Source organism: Tenrec ecaudatus, chromosome 7, assembly GCF_050624435.1.
Source record: "Tenrec ecaudatus isolate mTenEca1 chromosome 7, mTenEca1.hap1, whole genome shotgun sequence".
In the NCBI taxonomy this organism is placed as follows: Eukaryota; Metazoa; Chordata; class Mammalia; order Afrosoricida; family Tenrecidae; genus Tenrec; species Tenrec ecaudatus.
In genome coordinates this window covers 37,086,181-37,105,135 of record NC_134536.1, presented here as the reverse complement: position 1 = coordinate 37,105,135, position 18,955 = coordinate 37,086,181, and the positions used below count along the sequence as shown (strand labels likewise).

At 41.5% G+C, this 18,955-nt stretch overlaps 1 protein-coding gene across 1 annotated transcript in view; it reads right to left on the bottom strand.

Moving 5' to 3' along the window:
- The window catches only part of MOXD1 (monooxygenase DBH like 1), a 133,785-nt gene that overhangs the window by 114,174 nt on the left and 656 nt on the right, over positions 1-18,955 (bottom strand). The gene's annotated exons all lie outside the window — the stretch shown is intronic.

Here is an 18,955-nt window from a genome sequence, read left to right as displayed (position 1 = left end):
ATCAGCTAAATCTATGAAGCCAAACAAACTAAAATGCCATTTTGATAGCAAGCATCTTAACTTTGCTGGCAAAGATACCAACTATTTTAGAAGCAAAGCTGATGGAATCAAGAAAGCCAGACTTGACACGTGTGGCCAGTACCACAAACAAAAAGTAGCAGCCTTTGAAGCTTCATATTTGGTGTCGCTCAGAATTTCCAGAGCTATGAAACCTCACACCATTGCTGCAGATTTACTGTTGCCAGTGGCCAGACATGGTTCGGGTTATGATCGGAAATGAATTTGTTATGAAATTGAGTGCAATTTCCTTATCTAATGATACTGTCCACAGAAGAATAGATGACATGTCTGCTGATATTCTTGATCAGGTAATCCAGGAAATTAAATCTGTTCCACTTCCAATATTTAGCATACAGCTTGATGAATCTACAGATGTTGCAGACTGTTCACAGTTACTGATTTATGTGAAGCATATTAATGAAGGCAACTTTAAAGATGGGTTTCTTTTCTGCAAACCTCCTGAAACAACTACTGCACATGATGTCTTTGACACAGTTGGTTCCTTTTTGAAAGAGTATAAGATCTCTTGGGGAAAGGTTTGTGGTGTTTGCACAGATGGTGCTCCAGCTCTAGGATGTCGATCTGGATCTCAACATTTTGTACTGAATGAGTCACCAAAAGTCATCGGAACTCACTGTATGATTCATTGGCAAATATTAGCAAGGAAGATGCTGCCACAGAGTTGTAAGGAGTAATGAAAAGCATCCTAAGTTCTGTCAGTTTTGTAAAGGTGAGCACGTTAAGCAGTCAGCTGTTTTTGCCACTGTGCAAGTTGGATGCACCTAATGATGCTCTGCTATTTCACACTGATTTGAGATGGTTGTTGAGAGGAAAAGTTTTAAAACATGTTTTTGAGTCTCATGATGAACTCAAAATGTTTATAATAGGAAAGCAAGACTGCAGTCTGCCACACTTTTCAGTGATAAAAGTGAACTGCTGAAAATAGCTTATTTGGTTGACATCTCTGTCATCTTTAATGGGTTCAATTTATCACTGCAAGGACCATAGCAACATGACTCAATTTATCTGAAAAGATCCAATCATTCCAAATGAAATGTCAGCTTTGGCAAAAAAAAGGGGGGGATTAAAATAAAATTTACATGTTCCCTACCTTATCTGCTTTCTTTGAGGAACATGACATTGAACCAGACAAAAGGATTACGATGATAATTTCTGTAAAAGGACACTTGCACATGCTTGCACACAATTGCGTCGTACTTTCCAAATCTACCTGGCACCCCATTTGCACTTGCCAGAAGCCCATTCACAGTCAAAGGTGAAGATGTTCCTGAGACAGCACAAGAGGAAGTCATTGAACGTATTAACAGTGATGCAGCGAGAACTGATTTCTCTACAATGCCAGTTACGAGATTCTAGATCAAGTGTTTGCAGTCATATCCTGTTCTGTCTGAGACTGTGTTGCACCTTCTTCCATTTCCAACAACATATCTTTGTGAAACAGGGTTTTCCAGCTTGTTGGTTATCAAGTCTAAATACAGAAGCAGACTTGTTATAGAAGATGAATTTCGTTGTGCTCTTGCAAAGACTAGCCCCCAAATATCTGATGAGAAAGAAGTTATCTCAACTTTCCCATTGACATTGGCTTTTTATGCATACTGTCGCAAAATGTAGCAATGTAGTTTACCATTGTTATATTGAGACTGTTACCCATGCTAACCATGCTTCAAACAAAATTTCCTTTATTTGTCATTAGAAATAAATATTTCACAATATGTAATTACATAGTTTTTGTAATTAATCACTATTCTTTAGTTATGTTCAATCTGTAACAAGGAAAATGTATCCTGCACATCAGATATTTACACTATGATCCATAACAGCAGCAAAATGACAGTTCTGTAGTAGCAATGAAAACAATTTGATGGTTGGGGGTCACCATAACACGAGGAACTGCATTGAAGGGTTGTGCCATTAGGAAGGGTGAGGACCACTGCTCTAACCCATAATTCTTGGGAAAGGCTGCCCACTATTTTAAATTGCTCCTTTCGGGCAGAGCATTGCCAGCTATCTCCCGCAGCTCTGGGACACTCTGGCTTACAGAAGTTTCGCCATTCTTGTCGTTTTCTCCTAGAACGTTACAGTTTACCCACATGCCCTTTGAAAATGCTGTTCCTAGAAAGGATACTCTAGTGTGGCCAGATGAATATAGAGTTCAGTGTCTCTATTACTTCCGGTGTTGTGAGCAATAGTCCCACACTAATAATGCATTTGTCTATTTACCGTCAGCTCCTATGGAGTCTAAAATAAACGAATACTTAGCCATTTTCCCGAGGAGTTTGAATTAAATAACATTTTAAACATTTTGTAAGCGTTGGAACTGTTAATCTCAAGGTTGGCAGTTCAAACTCACCAGCTGTTCCTCAGGGGAAAGTCAAGGCTGTCTGCTAGTGGGAAAACTTGCAGTCTCGGAAGCCCTATATTGGGTTGCTATGAGCCAGAATGGGCTCTATGACATGGGCTTGGTTTGGTTTGGTTTATATACACACAGATAACGTCTTCCCAAAGTGCAGAAATTCACTTTCATTCCTACAGAATGTTTAATCTTCTGTCAGTGTTTTAATATGTGACTGTCTACCTTTCGAGTACTTATTCTGGAATCAAATGTAGCCAGTCAGTTGGCAAACACCGAGGATATGAATGTGTAAATATTTATCATTACAGTGAACTCGACTTTAGTACCCCATCTCCTACAAAGAGATAGTGAGAAACTTGACAACATATCTTATTGCCCTGCAGACGTACCTTTCACTTCATAACTCCAGCAAAGCAAAAGGAACCGCAATCTCCTTAGTCTAATGGAAACCAGGCTGGCCACAGGTCTTCAGTGATTGCCACGTGCCTATAACCTGCCTTCTCAGAGCTGGGCGGTAAATTTTCTCAAAAAGTGCTCCCCATCTCTCCGATTACATGATTAGCACTCACTTTTTCCTTCAGTTGAAAAACTAGAACATTTGTCTTCATATGGTCTCTGACAGCCCTGACATTTATCTAAGTGACTAATTCATTTTATTAGTACCTCATATTTATCAAGTGCTTACAGCATGTCCTATACTCTGCTAAGAGTATTACATGCTTATTCCACTTAATCCTCTTAATATAACACTGTGTGTTAGATGTCATTATCCCCCTTCTTCCCAAAAGCAATGCATCACTTAGATAGGCCACTTAGGAGCTTGCCAAGGGCTGCACGCATCTAATAAGTAGCTACCAGCAGTGGGATTCACACCCTGTCTCGAAGACTTCCTGGTGTTAACTGATCAACAGCTATTCATCAGTATTTCTTGAGGACAAGCCAAGCACATGAAATTGTTTCTAGTACCTGCGAGGAGTTGGCAGCAATAGCACAGTCAACAACTGGTAAATGTCCCATCCACCCCCTCATTAAGCACTAATTACCCTCCACCCCACTTACGCTCTTCCTCCTGCCTTCAGAGTTAGGGCTTCGGGCCATTTCGGGTTCTCATTAATAACCTGGGAGAGCAGTAAAGCAAATGCCTCAGAAAGGATCTGACCCCGGCACCCGTGTGTTGCAGAGGACAACCGAGCCCCATGGAGCGGGCCAGGCGGTGGCCTTTCAGAAGGGCCTGATTTTTCTTCCAAGACACCGCCCGGAGGAGTCCAAGGGCCAATCGGACAGAGAGCCAAGGGCTTAACCGTCTGTGCCTCTCAGGGACTTGAGAGCTGGGCTAAAGATTATCGACGTACCTTCTCAGACACTTCCAAATTTCCCCATGACCCAGGGGTCCATGTCACTACTGTTAATTCTCAAAACAAACAAGAGAACAAACAAATCCGTCTTAGAAAAAGTACAATCAGAAGATGCCTTACAACAGCGGTTCTCAACCTGTGGGTGGCGACCCTTTTGGGGGTCGAAGGACCCTTTCACAGAGGTCACCTCAGACCATTGGAAAACACATATCTCCGATGGTCTTAGGAACTGACACACTGCACCTCTATCCCTCTCCAGGAGGGTCCTCCCACGTGCAGAAACACCCACATAGGAGTGCCCGGTGTGAAGACTGTTACCCATGCTGCACCATGTTGCAAGACAAAATTTCATTTCTTAGTCATTAGAAATAAATATTTCACAATATAGAATTACATACTGTTTTGTGAATAGTCACTCTGCTTTCATTATATTCAAGTTATAACAATGAAAATACATCCTGCATAGCAGATATTTACATGACGATTTATAACAATAGCAAAACTACAGTGATGAAGTAACAACAAAAATAATTTTGTGGAGGGGGGTCACCACAACCTGAGGAACTGTATTAAAGGGTCGCGGCATGAGGAAGGTTGAGAACCACTGCCTTAGAAGCAAGGATGGAGAGATTCCGTCTTGTGTGCATTGTGCATATTGTCAGGAGACTGGTCCCGGGAATGCCCTCAACAAGATGGACTGACCCAGCAGCTGCCACCGTGGGCTCACCCAGAGGAACAATTGTGAGGACGGCACAGGACTGAGCAGTGTTGGGTTCCGTTGTACGTAGGATCGCACTGAGCCGGAACCAACTCAGCAACACCTAACAACGATTCTAAAAACGGCGTTTGGAGGAGAGTACTTCTCTTGGTTAATATAGAGACTCAGGACTAGCTGAGATTTTCATTTACTTATATTCCTCTGTTGCCTGAAGACTACGTATAACTGCTAACTAGTAGACTGTGCGGGCAGATATTTTTGTTGCTTAGAAATAGACGCCGGTAAGAGTTGACAAGAGGGGCCTACAACTGGAGAGTTATGAAGAGGAGAGCAAGATTGTTGAGCATGGTTTAAAACAGACACCCTCCCTCGCATCTTCAATGACTGCTCTATTTCATCAAATACGTTGAGAAAATACGCACAATTTAAACAAATTTACTAGACTCATTTCAGAACTGAGTCCATACCAAAAACAAGCAACTTATTTCCCTATTTTCCAAAAATGCCCAGGCATTTGCTAACTCTTGCTTCAAACATCAAATGGTCACTCTGAATGACCTTGCATGGAGTCCCACTTTACATCAGAATGCCCCAGACTTGGAGTGCCCTAAGCTTCTGCAGGACGGTCACAGGGCAGCTGCCCAGTCTTAGCAGAGAGCGTGATAGGAATACGAGTTGATAAACTTGTCTCCAAGCAATGGAGACACCTGGGAAACCTGAAAACTTAATTATGCCTGTTTCCCCACCCCTTTTTAATTGGGATGAGGAATGACCTACAGATTGAAATACATGTTTGAATGATTCCCGAGTGTTTGTAATGTACAGGTCAGCCTGGGAACTACAGAGACAGGAAGTACCTATTCCAGATCTCAGATCTCTATTGGTTTTCCTCTGCAGCTTGACCCTGTCTACAGGGACCTGAGTCGCCAAAGGCCAGAAGGCATCGCTACTAGGGGGTCTCATCTACCGTAAGTTTCCTTATATGAGTGAGTGCTAATATGTAATTTGTTTTTTCCCAAGAAACTCAGATTTCAAAGTTTTAGTTTAAAATAGCATTAGGGTTAGAAGTCTCCCTAGACACATGCTGTTTTGCTGATGTAGTGTCTCAGAGACCTGTGTTGTTTTTGTGTGCCTTCAAGTCAATTATGACTCACAGTGACCCCCTAGGACTGAGCTCTTTCTTATTGAGGGGGACAAAAAAACCCAAAGTATATATGAAAAGTATTCACACCTAGAATTAAGAAAGAATTTTTATAAAATCACCAATTTTCTACATCAAAGCTTAAGAGACTCTAATCGACTTACTGAACGCCCGTGCAGTAATGCCGCAGAACTAGGAAGAAGGGCTCAGGCGGTGTTAGACACGTTTAAAAAAACATTAATTATATTTCCTGCAGGTAGGCAATTTGCTGTATTCAATGTCTGCAGGATTCTTTGATGTCCATGCCAGGTACTTCATAGTCTATAATATTTTGAACTGTATACCCTATGGTTAACCTTGAAAAACAACCTACAGGACCAGGAACAATCCTTTTCCTTCATGATTGTATCATATGTATCCTGGTCTGAAATGGGGACCCCGGGTGTCTTCATGAGTTGGAAATGACTCGATGACAATATTGGGTGTTGATTTAGAATCAAAAGTAGCCACATACTAGCTCCTTATTACTCTTTACACCTTATTTTAGTTCTCTGCACTTTAGTCCTCAATGTAACATCCTTATTCCCAAAACCAATCATAGTCACCCTACCAGATAGGATAGAAATTTCCCTGCGACTTTCAGAGCCTGTAGCTACTTATGGGAGGAGAAAGTCCTGTCTTTCTTCTTGTAGTGGCTGGTGGTTTTGAACTGCTGATCTTACAATTAGCAGCCCAGTGCATAACTACTATGCCACCAGGGCACCTTTACTACTGAGACAGCCAGGTCAAACTCACAAAGTATCCCAATGCTCTGTGAGCTAGTTACTCGTTTCCCTGTCTACTAAATGGGATAAAGTACAGATTTGTTAGGGCTCTTGTGATACTTGCATGAGATAACTCACTTGAAGGATGTATCACAATGCATGCTATCTCTTAAGGGCTCAATGAGTGAAAACTCATCTTAAAATCATAAAAGTTTATACCTAGGACATTTTAGAGTAGAACAAAAATAGTAAGAAAATACCATGATAGTATTTTATGAATCTGTGAGGGGAAAGTTTTTTTTTTTTAACAATACACGATCTTTGACTATTTAGAAAGTAAATTGGAATATAGCTTTTATGTGAGGTGCAGCTTGCTTGTAGGTATAGAAAGGGCACCTAACCAGTACTTGGAGAGAATGGCTCCAGACTACTGACCTGTGTGGCACTGAGCAAGTCGCTTAACTTACGACTTAGGAAGGATGTGGGCTCAGCTGTACAGATGCGGGGTAGGCAGGAGCTGCACGCTCTCCAGAAGCAAGAAGTAGAGACATACAGCATGGACATTTGTTAGTGCACCTTTCATCCCAATAAGAAAAGCTTGAATAGCAAATTAGATTAAGCTCGTATATTTTTTATAGTACAGTACTTTCTAGATATAATTTCAATATTGCAGTTAACAAAAGTATCCACTTTAAATTATTTTTAAATGATCTGAAGACATGATTTTATGCTGTCCTTATGAATAGTTTTGGAGGGTGGGCTTATTGCTGTACTGTAGAATTTAACAAGCAAAAAGACATGGAAGAAGCTTCTGCATACATCTTTTTTCCTATTTGAAAGTTCTTTACTAGATGTTTTACAACAATTATGCTAAGTAGCACCCTGAGGTGTCTAAAAGTCGTTCATTTTTATATTACATCTGGATCAGACACGTAAGGTGTCATTTATTCTTCCCCTGGCCAGGAACTTCATTTTCACATGACTATTAGAAACGGTGTACTAATAAATGGCTGTACATTGTCTTTCAGGAATGAGCCTATGGTTGCCCGAGGCCTTGAATGCCGTTTGCCCTTTCAGGTGCACTGTCCCCTGGTGTCCCCTGTTCTCTGGTCTGCCTGTTTCCCCAGGCTGGCCTTTGGAACTCATCTGCTCCTCCAAAGAGAGCCACACAGCTGAGGGGCACCCGCATGTGTTCGAATGGGACTCAGAAGCAAACGCACAAAGCATGAAGCTCGGGTCCCTTTGTCATCTGAAAATGTGGGACATACCCCAAGACTTATAAATATCTCTTTACAAAGCACCAGCTGAATTGTGTCAGGGCTGCGCACTCTCTTCAGCACTCCCTGACAGCCTCGCAGTTTGCTTTCCAAACATTTCTTTGTTGCCCTTGGCTGGGATGCACTTAAAAGAAGCCCATCCTTCGCAGCGAAGAAGGCCCAGTGTTTTCTGTGATTTCAGATCACTTCCGAGCACTTCCTCAGCGAGCAGCAATTACCAGGCTGCTGGAAAACTCACTCCTGATCACAGAAAGGTTTCAGTTTTCGGACCAGCCAGCCAGCAAGGCTCTAACAAATGATGACAGATGTTCCAGCCTCCATTCACTAGCTATTTATACCCCCAAAGGAAGGGTGAATCAATTTTTGTGCAAATTCACCAGACACATCCGACAATGCTGCTCTCTTCTCTCACCCACACAAACTAGCCATTCATCAACCCGGATTACTTGCTTCTAATGGGGGGCTCACAGTTGCTAAAGGGTTCGGGTGGGGGTGGGGTTGCTCTGTGTCAAAAGGGGCAAAGAACAAGGAAAGGACACGAATCCATCAGGAAAGCAAGAGTTGAGTTGATTCACTGAAACAATATAGTGAAGTTTTTAAAAGCTAATTCCAAAGGAAAAAATCAGACAAGTCTGCCTCCCATCCTCTTCCTTGCATGCCTGTGGGAGGTCATGTGCAGCAACAGACGTTGTCAGCCTCCGTCCATGAAGGTGAGCCATTCCAGATCAAGTCATCCTGCAGACTGCCCTGTGACGCGTTTCACTTCACCACCACGCTTGTCTCCAGCTCCCTTCCACTCACACCTGGTTATACGGTCATAAAGGACCGCGCCAGACAGGGTGAAGTGTGTCACAAAATGGTGGTGCTGGTGCTGGTGCTGGTGGAGCTGTCCGTCGGATCTGACTTGCAGGGATCCCATGTAAATCGGAGCAAAAGACTGCCCCGTCCCACACCATCCACTCAACCCCCCTTTTCTGTAATGTGAGCCCATTGCAGCAGTCACCGTATCGAGTCACCGTCATGACGAAAAGTCGTGAGCGTTTTCCTCTGTTGTGTTGACCCTCTGCTTTACCAAGCAGGCGATCCTCCTCCAGGGACTCGTCCCTTCTGATAGCTGCTGGGTGTCCTCCTTCTAATATAGGTTTGTTTATTCTTTAGGTAGTCCATGGTATATTGATTTTTTCCCCAAATGCCATAATTCAAAAGCTCAAATCTTCTTTATTCATTGCCCAGCTTTTGCATATACATAAGACAATTGAAAATATTATGGCTCAGATCAGGCCCACCTTAGTTTGCAAAGTGACATCTTTGCTTTTTAACAGTTTAAGTGTTTGTTTGTTTGTTTGTTTGCAGTAGATCTCACCGATGCAATATGTTGCTTGATTTTTTGACTGTTGCTTCTATGAGCAATGATGGTGGGTCCAAATAAAATGAAAACCTTGAAAATTTCAATTATTTTCTCAATTTATCTTGATGTTACTTATTGGTCCAGTTGTGAAGAGTTTTGTTTTCTTTGTAGTGAGTTGTAATTCATACTAAAGAAGTCTTTTTAAAAAAATGATTTTATTAGGTGCTCTTACAGCTCTTATAACAAGCCATACATCTACTGTGCCAAGCACCTTTGTACATATAGTGCCATCATTTTCTAAGTATTTTCTTTCTACTTGAGCTCTTGGTATCAGTGCCTCAATTTTTCTCTCCCTCCTCTACCCTCCCCCATCCTCATAAATTCTTGATAAATTATAAATTATTATTATTTACACCATCTGCTGTTTCCCTTTACCCATGTTTCTGTTGTTCATTATCCTGGGTTGAGGGTGGGGGGAGCTGGGAGGTTATACATTGATCATTGCGATTGATTCCACCTTTCTCCCCGTACCCCCATGGTATAGCTACTCCTATTATTGTTCCTGAGGGGGTTATCTGTTCTGGATTCCGTGTGTCAAGAGCTCTTAACTGTACCAGTGCACATGCTTTGGTCTAACTGGATTTTCAAGGTAGAATGGTAGTAAGGGGTCATGGGGTAGCAAGGGGTCATGATAGTAAGGAGTATAGGGGGTGGGGAAGCATTAAAGATCTTCAGGAATGTTGTATGTTTCGTAGGTGCTATACTGCACCCTGGCTAGCTCATCCCTTTCTTGTGACCCTTCTGTGAGGGGATGATCAATTGTCTACAGGTGGGCTTTGGGTCTCCAATCAAACCCCCCCTCATTTGCATCAATATGATTCTCTGTTTGGGGTCTTCTGATGCTTGATACCTGTTCCTGTGAACGCCTTGTGATCACACAGGCTGGTGTGCTTCTTCCATGTGGACTGTTACTTCCCAGCTAGATGGCCATTTGTTTATCTTCCAGCCTTTAATTGCCGGGCACCATCAGCTTTCTTCACCCCACTTGCTTATGCACCCATTTTGTCTTCAGAGAACGTGTCAGGAAGCTGAGCATCACAGAATGCTGGGTTATTAGAATAAAGTGTTCTTGCATTGAGGGAGGGCTTAAAGAGAGGCCCAATGTCCATCTGCTACCTTAATACTTAACATATAAATAAATATATGTACATAGATCTATGTCTATCATTATATATAAGTATATTTACATATGTATTTGCCTGTATTTATATTTCTATAAATTTCCTTTGCCTCCTAGTTCTTTACTCTATTTCCACTAAAGAAGTCTTTGTTCTTCATAAATTAAATTTTTCTTCACTGTCAACAAGCAAGGTTGTGTCATGTGCTTCTTGCAGGTTACCAATGAATTTTCCTCCAATCCCAAAGACCCATTTATTTTATATACTCCAGCTTCTCATATAATTTGATCAGAAAATAGACCAAATAGGAGTGCTTTTAGTGTTTCATTCATTTTTTGAAGTATCTTCACTGGTACCTCGTTAATTCACTGAGCCTCACTTTTCACAAATGCCTTCAGGATGTACTATGCGTTCTTCCTTCAGTGCTGATGACTCTGGACCATACGCTGTCTTCTAAAATGGTTGAGCATCAACCAGTTCTTTTTGGTATAGTGACTCTGTGTATCGCTTTCATATTTTTTATTCTTCCTGTACTGTTCGATATTTTGCCCAGACAACCTCTCAATATGGCAACATGAGACTTGATCGTTTTCTTCCAGCTTGATAAAAGCCAAGCATATGTCTCCCTTTTGGCTTTCTAACTGCAGATCCTTGCATATTTTGTTATAATAACTTACTTTGTCTTCTCAAGCTTCCCTTTGAAATACTCTGCTCAGTGATTTAACTCTAGCTCTTCCTTTGGGTTGAGCTGCTCTGCATTGAAGAACACGTTCCAGAGTGTCTTGTGACATCCTGTTTGGTCTCTTCTTTCTCTCCTGTCTTTTAACTGATCTTCTGTTTTCTTCATGTATAATATTCTTGATGTCACCCACAATTTGTCTGGTGTTCAATCGTTAATGTTCAATGTGTCAAACTTGTTCTTGAAATGATTTCTGAATTTAGCTGACATCTCCTCAAGGTCATACTCTGGTGCTCACGGACTTCTTTTCATTTTCTTCAGCTTCAACTTAACTTTCAGATGAGCAATTTGTGGTCTGTTCTGCAATCAGTCCCTACTCATATTCCGGCCAATAATATTGAGCTTCTCTATAGTTTCTTTCCGCAGATGTAGTCTGTTTGATTCCTTCCTGTCTATCCATCTTGTAATATATATAGTCACCATTTATGTTGTTGAAAAAGTCGTATTTCCAATGCATAGGTCATTGGTCTTTAAAATTCTATTGTGTGGTCTCCTGTGTTATTTCTATCACCTAAACCATATTTTTCAACTACTGATTTTCTTCGTTTCCAGTTTTCTCATTCTAATGGTCAATGACTATCAATGCATCTTGATTGCATATTTGATCAACTTCAGATGGTAGGAGTTGGTAATAAAAAACCCTTCAGTTTCCTCACCTTTGTTACTAGTGATTGGAGGTAAATTTGAACAACAGTCGCATTAACCAGCCTTCCTTGTGAGTATCGGAATATATCTTATCACTGACAGAGCTGCCCTTCAGGATAGGTCTTGAAATGTTCCTCTTGACAAAGAATGTGACACCATTACTTTTTAGTATTTCATTCCCAGCAGTAGACCATGTAATTGTCTGAGTCCAAGTGGCCAATACAAGTCCATCTGTATCCAATACAAATCTATGACATCAGTAATGTAAAGCATAAGTTTAGGACTAGGAGAGTATTAATAATGGATAGAGATAATATCATACCCATAATACATAAAAGGGAAGCTATTACATTCCATTTCATTTTTGATCATTCTAATTTTCCTAGATTCATACTTAACGCATTTCATGTTTCAATTACTAATAGATATTTTCAGCGCCCTCTTCTCATTTTGAATCATACCACATCAGCATATATTTTATACCTTCCACATCATACTGGTCAATTCCACTTTGCAAAGAACGCTCTTTTATAGCTTCCAAGCAGAAGGTTTTATCTTGCAGCTCTATTATCAGAAAATGTGTTGCTAACCAAAAGATTGTCACTGGCCAATTCTTTCAGATGTTGTTCACAGGGACTTTCTGTGTGAGTCTGGAAGCTTTTCTGAAATCTGTCCATCATGAATGACTCTGATGGTATTTGCAATATTGATTGGATAACTTCCATTATCACTAGAGGCAAGGCACCATGGGATAGCAGGATAAGTTTCCATAACACCAGGTTTCTAGGTATACTGTAGAATGAAGAAGAATTGATGCATTTGAATTCGTTACCGGTGAAGAACATTAAACTACCATGGACCATCAAAAGAATAAATACTTCTGTCTTGGAAGAAGCACAGACAGAATGCTCCTTAGACTAAAGAGTGGTAAGACTTCATTTAATATACTTTGGGCATGTTTTCAGAACTTAGTCCCTGGAAAGTGGCCTCCTGATTGGTAAAGGAGGAGCAGTGAAAAGAGGAAGTCCCTCCACAAGATGGATCGACACAGAGGCTGGAACAATGGGCTCAAACAGAGTAACAATAGGGAGGATGGTACAGGACTGGGCAGTGGTTTTCCTTCTTCTGTTATGTACAGGGTTGTTATGCGTTGGAAGCCCTTTGAAGGTACCTAACAACCACACTACAGGTATAGTGCTAAATGTGGTTATGCCTATTGCCTTCAAAACCTGGGGGGGGGGGGGGAGTTATACCACACAACTCCCATCAAATGTCAGACTGCCCTCTAGAGGTATTCTCATTGGGTCTGAGCTTAAGTTAGTGATTGGTAATCTACTTGGCTTCAAGCCTTCTTTGCTTTCAGCAAGCAAGGCTGTGTCATCTGTATACCCAAAGATTGTTAATGAGCCTTCCTCCAGTCCTGATGCCAGGTTCTTCTTAATATAATCCAACTTCTTTTTTTTTTTTTTACCTCCTCCAAGTTCCTTCCAACTTCTTAAGTTATATGCTCAGCATACAGATTGAATACGTACTATGGAAGTATGTAACCCTAGTGGATCTCTTGTTCTGCTCAAGAGATGGCTTCTTGGTCTATGCATACGTTCCTCATGAACATAAGTAAGTGTCCTAGAATTCTAGGTCATATCCATAATTTATGATCCACATAGTCAAAGCATAATCAAGAAAGCAAAAATAAGCAGGTTTTCCTGGTATTCTCTAATTTAACCAAGATCCATCTGATGTCAGCAATGATAACCCTTAGTTCATGTCTTCTGAACTTGGCTTGAATTGTTGTTAGTTCCTTGCCAATGTGCTACTATAACAAATTTTTAAGTATTCAAATAAAGCTTTAGTTGAATGTGATAGTAATGATATCATTCAATATAAAACACTCTATATTCTGATGGGTCATCTTTTTTAGAATGGACACCAAATGGTCTCTTCCAGTTCCTTGGTGAGGTAGCTGTCTTTCAAATTTCTTGGCATAGACAAGAGAATGCTTCCAATATTGTATCAGGCTATTGAAATATCTAAGCTGGTATCCTGCCGATTTTTGGAGCCTTGTTTTTCCCTAATGCCTGCAGTGTAGCTTGAACTTCTTCTTTCAGCATCATCTGTGTTTGATCACATGAAGCATCCTGAAATATTTGATGACTGAACAATTCTTTGATAAAGTTTCTGTGTATTTCTCTCATGTTTGTTTGATACTACCTGCATCATTCAATATTTTGTCCATGAATTCTTTAATATTGTAACTCAAGTTTTAATTTATTTTCCCTTCAGCTCTTCCAGTTTGAGAAATTCCAAGTCATAGTCTCCCTTGCGTGCTGAAAACAAAGAGGACCTGAGCACTTACTAATAAAAGTCAAATATCATAACTTTCTTTATGGATGACACCGCAACATAAAGAAAATGAAAGTCCTCACTCCTGGACAAATAAGAGACATCAGGGTTATGGTGCAATGAATTATTCCAAATGACTCTAATAGCCATAATCTTTGTACCTTCCATTGAGGGACTGGGAGGACCTTACAAATAGAGTATACAAAACTCTAATATGAGAATTAGTCAATTTTGCCACCTCGTCAGGTTTAAAATGGGCCACATCACAAGCAGGGATGAAGGATCTCACAGTCATCACAAAGAGCCAGAAGTAAACTCTTAACTCTAAATCTTGAATCTATGACACAGAGTTACGACACCAAGGTCAGTGAGAGATGAGAGAGACATGGCTGAGATGCGGCAACAACGTCCAAAGCAGAGGTCAAGAAGGAGCATGGCTTAGAGGACTTGAACCACAACTAGAGCCAGGCCAGCCTGCAGGCATGGCTGGGAAGAGATGGTCCTGACTGGAAGAACTCTATCCTGAATAGGTCCGATCCTGAACCATAACCTGTTAATTTCCCTAAAAAAGCTCATAATCTTGAGTGCTGTCTGACTTCTGTGTAGCCACTGCAGTGAATTATTGAATGCAGTAGAGGAGAGAATGCTGCGTCAATGGAGAGACAATAAGGGTCAGAAGGCATGTGGGACCTCCACTTAGGAATTGGTGTTGGCCCATGAGTTTGACTCTCCTTTCCCCTTGTAAAGTCAAAGGATGTCAGACTCTGCACACACACACCCCACACACACCATTCTTAAAATGATAAATACAGAAAAGATGGAAATGGCAAGGATTTCATTTCACTTAGATCCATAAGCAATACCTATGGAAATAGTAATCTAGAAATGACATGATGGATCACAATGGGAAAATTTGTAGCAATGTTTTTTACAGGTTGAAGGACAATGATGTCATTTTGGGGACTAAGGTATACCTGCCCCAAGTTGTGGCACTTTCAGTTACCTCATATGCATGTGAAAGTTGGACAACAAATAAGGAAGATCAAAGACTAATTAACGTATTGAATTATAGTGTTGGCAGAGAGTGTGGAAAGTACCTTGGACCACCAGAAGAACCAAAAAAATTGAGCTTAGAAAAGTACAGCCAGAACACTCCTTGGAAACAAGGATGGTGACATTATTCATTTAACTTGGAAATGTTATCAAGAACCTGGATAATGTAGTGGTTATGTGTTGGGCTGTGATCCACATGGTCACAGTTCAAAATCACCAGAAGGTCCTCGGGAGAAAGGCTGGACTTTCTACTCCTGTAAGTGGCTAAAAACAGTCTTGGAAACCCACAGGGGTCGCCATGAGTCAGCACTGACTCCATGGCAATGCGTCATCAGGAAGAATCAATCCTTGGAAAACGAATATTATGTTAGGTAAAGTACAAATTCAGTGAAAAAGAAGAAGTAACAACAAACAGAAGAAGTAACGCAGGGTCTACAACAATACGCTCAAACACAGCCATAATTAATTATCAGGATAGCATAGGAGCAAAAGGGTTTCATTCTGTTGTACATAAAACTGCTATGAGCCAGAACAACTCTGCAGCACTTGCGCGCGCGCGCACACACACACACACACACACACACACACACACACACACACACACACACACAAACAATGCATGGGGGGAGGAGCTCAGCGGTCGCCTGGGGAAAGAGATGTGGCAGGCTTTCTCCATACAGATGCAGCCTTGGAAACCCCACAGGGCAATTCTACTCAGTGCCACCGGGTCGCATGAATTGGAATCGACAAAAATAGGTTGGTTTAGAACAGTGGTACTCAACATGGGGGGTCGCGACCCCCTTGGGGGGTCGAGTGACCCTTTCACAGGGGTTGCCTAAGACCATCAGAAAACACATATTTCCGATGGTTTTAGTAAATGAGACACCACTCCTCTATCCGTCCCCAGGCGGGTCCCTCCACATGCAGATACGCCCACATGCAAGTACCCTGGCATGAAGACTGTTACCTATGCTGCATCATGTTTCAAGACAAATTTTCATTGATTTGTCATTAGAAATAAATATTTCACAACATATAATCACATACTGTTTTTGTGATGAGTCACTATGCTTTCATTATGTTCAATTTGTAACAAAGACAATACATCCTGCATATCAGATATTTACATTATGATTCATAACAGTAGCAAAATGACAGCTATGAAATAGCAACGAAAATAATTTTATGGTTGGGGGCGTCACTGCAACATGAGGAACTGTATTAAAGGGTCGCTGCATTAGGAAGGTTGAGAACCACTGGTTTAGGATGATCTCTGGTAGTGCAATAGCAGCGCACTCAGCAGCTGATCAAAAAGTTTATAGTTCAAGCCCACCAACCACTCCACCAAAGAAACAGTCTGCAGATCTGCACCCATAAAGATGACAGTCTGATAAATCATAGGGAACAGTTCTACTCTTTCATACTGGGTCACTTTGAATTAGGACTGACTCAGTGTCATATTAGCCCTATCTTCCTGCCCCTGAGTCATCATTCCAACTCATGTCCCTTTGGGACAGATTAGAACTGCCGCGGTGATTTCCAAAGGCTGTAACTCTTTACAGAAGTAAAAAGTCTTGCCTTTGTCCCGTGGAGCAAGCGATGGTTTCGAACTGCTGATCTTTCAATTAGCAGCATAAAACACATAACCACAATAATTAAAAGGAGGAAGGCACTGGCTATTCTCACTTTCCGAGCAAGGAGCCGAGGCTCCATGCGGCAGGCAGTTCACTTCACGCACAGCCATTGTTCATGTAAGTGGAGGCTTGCATGCTGTTATGATGCTGAACAGGTTGGAGCAGAGCTTCCAGACTAAGACAGAGCAGGAGAATGGCCTGGAGAGCTACTTCCAAAATGGAAACAATGAAAACCCTAAGGATCAAGGTGTTCTTATTAGGGGGGGGTCAAGATGAGTTGAGACCAACTCAACTATAGCTAAAATCAACAGCCAATGAGAAGAGTTCCTGAGTGAGTGGTACCAATGGCTATCACGCACACCTTGGAAGAAAGGCCTGGAAATCTTCTTCCAAAAACCCCATGAAACACAGTGGGACTCTTGTCACACACACAGCTGTTCTGGGTCAGAACTGACTGAACAGCCGCTAGTTTAACCAGTAAAAACTCTTTCTGGGGGCAGGGCAGATGGAGAACAGAATCATGGGATATGTACCAAGATTGGGCACATTCCTTGGTAGATAGTGGTGTGTGTGTGTGTGTGTGTGTGTGTGTGTGTGTGTGTGTGTGTGTGTGTGTGTGTGAGAGAGAGAGAGAGAGAGAGAGAGGATGTGGAGAAAGAATGGCTACATGTGATCAGGTAATATGAACAAGAAGATTTTTCACATTAGCAAGGGCAGATGTGGTAGAATGTTCTTTTTCCAAAGTTAACCTCATTAATATGTAGAATACTTAAAGGAATAAAATGATGAAAGATGTCAGTCAACTAAGAAGATTCTTACAATTTAATTATGGAAATAAGGATTTGATTACCATAGGAATGAAAATGTACATTAAATTTGTTGAGACAGTGTCCATTTTCAAAGGCTTATGTCACAGTGATATGCATTCATCAATTACATTAAGAAAAGTCCTTTGTTTCAACGTTAAAAACACTTGACTGCTTCTTATGCTAACTTTATCAAGTACCAACAGGAAAAAAAATCACTACCATCGAGTCAATTTGGGACACACTGACTTTACAGAACAAGCTAGAGTTGTGCCTGTGGGTTCCAGAGACTACCAATCTTCACAGGAGCAACAGGGTGAGAACGACCTCTAGTTTAACAACGCCTCTGGCATCTTCCACTTGTGACTCATCTTTGATATCAAATTGGGATGTTTGCTAGAAACACTACTCTTTGGGTGACAGACAGGAAGGTGGAAATCCAGTGACTGCTTAAAGTGCCCCTGTTTTATGAAGCACCCTCGGAAGCATTCTTTCCCTCTACTGCACAGCATGCCAGGGGTAGTTCAAGGGTTTGTTATGCTTCCCATCAAAAACAAAACCAATTTTTTAATGAATTGACAAAAACTCACATCTTTAAACAAGGTCTTGTCTACATCCTATCACAGGAGGGTGAGTTATTCTGCTAGGCAGGCCTATGCCTTCTTGGCGCACAAATTGAAGGTCTGAGACTGCAGTAAACCGGGTTTGTTTGTCTGTCCTTCAGGGGCTTGGGCAGCAGAGGGTAATCGTCATTAGAGTTTATTTTATCAAAGTTGTCGTGTTTTTACCTTTAAAAAGAGTGGGAGTCTTTTTTTAAGCAGCCAATTACACAGCTTTGAACTTTTGCTCTTTTTTTTTTTTTTTTGCGCAAGTAGCTCAGTGACAGGCTCAGAGTTCAAACTCGGTGGCATGTCAAAAATCAGAACTCTGTGGAAGTTGAATTTACAAGTCAGGAATAAATAGACTAAGAATTGCACTCTGAAATTTGCCGTGTGTTGATTTTAATATTACCCAAGGCTTAGTAAAATGCTGGTACAACTAGGCGTTTTCGTTTGGACCAAGAAACTGCGCCCTCCTTGGTGGGCAAAAAGTGCGTATTCACCAGGAAAAAGGGTTCAAGTGCTGGTTAAGACAAGATGCCCAGTAGTGATGTTGAGAAAACCTAGCCACCAGCTCGTTCTGGTTATCGCAAAATCCCTCTTTGCGTAGTCAGCAAGACTGCTGTCTATGAGCAGGCTACTCCAGTTCTTTGAATCTTAAAGTTTGCTGGCTGTTAAAACAGCTGAAAAGTTCCTCCGAGAGTATTGAGGGGTTTTGCCTGGAGACCATAGGTGTTCCAGGAATCTCTGTACGCAGCTTCAAATGCACCTGGGCCGATCACAAAGTTCCTAAGCAAATTTGGGGGCCCTCCTTTCTTCGCGCTTGGGATTGTCTTAGAAAGCCCGCGATGTGGGGGGCGGGGGGGCTCCACACAGCTCTGATTTGGAAAGATCTCAGCTAGCCAAGCCCAGCTATCTGGA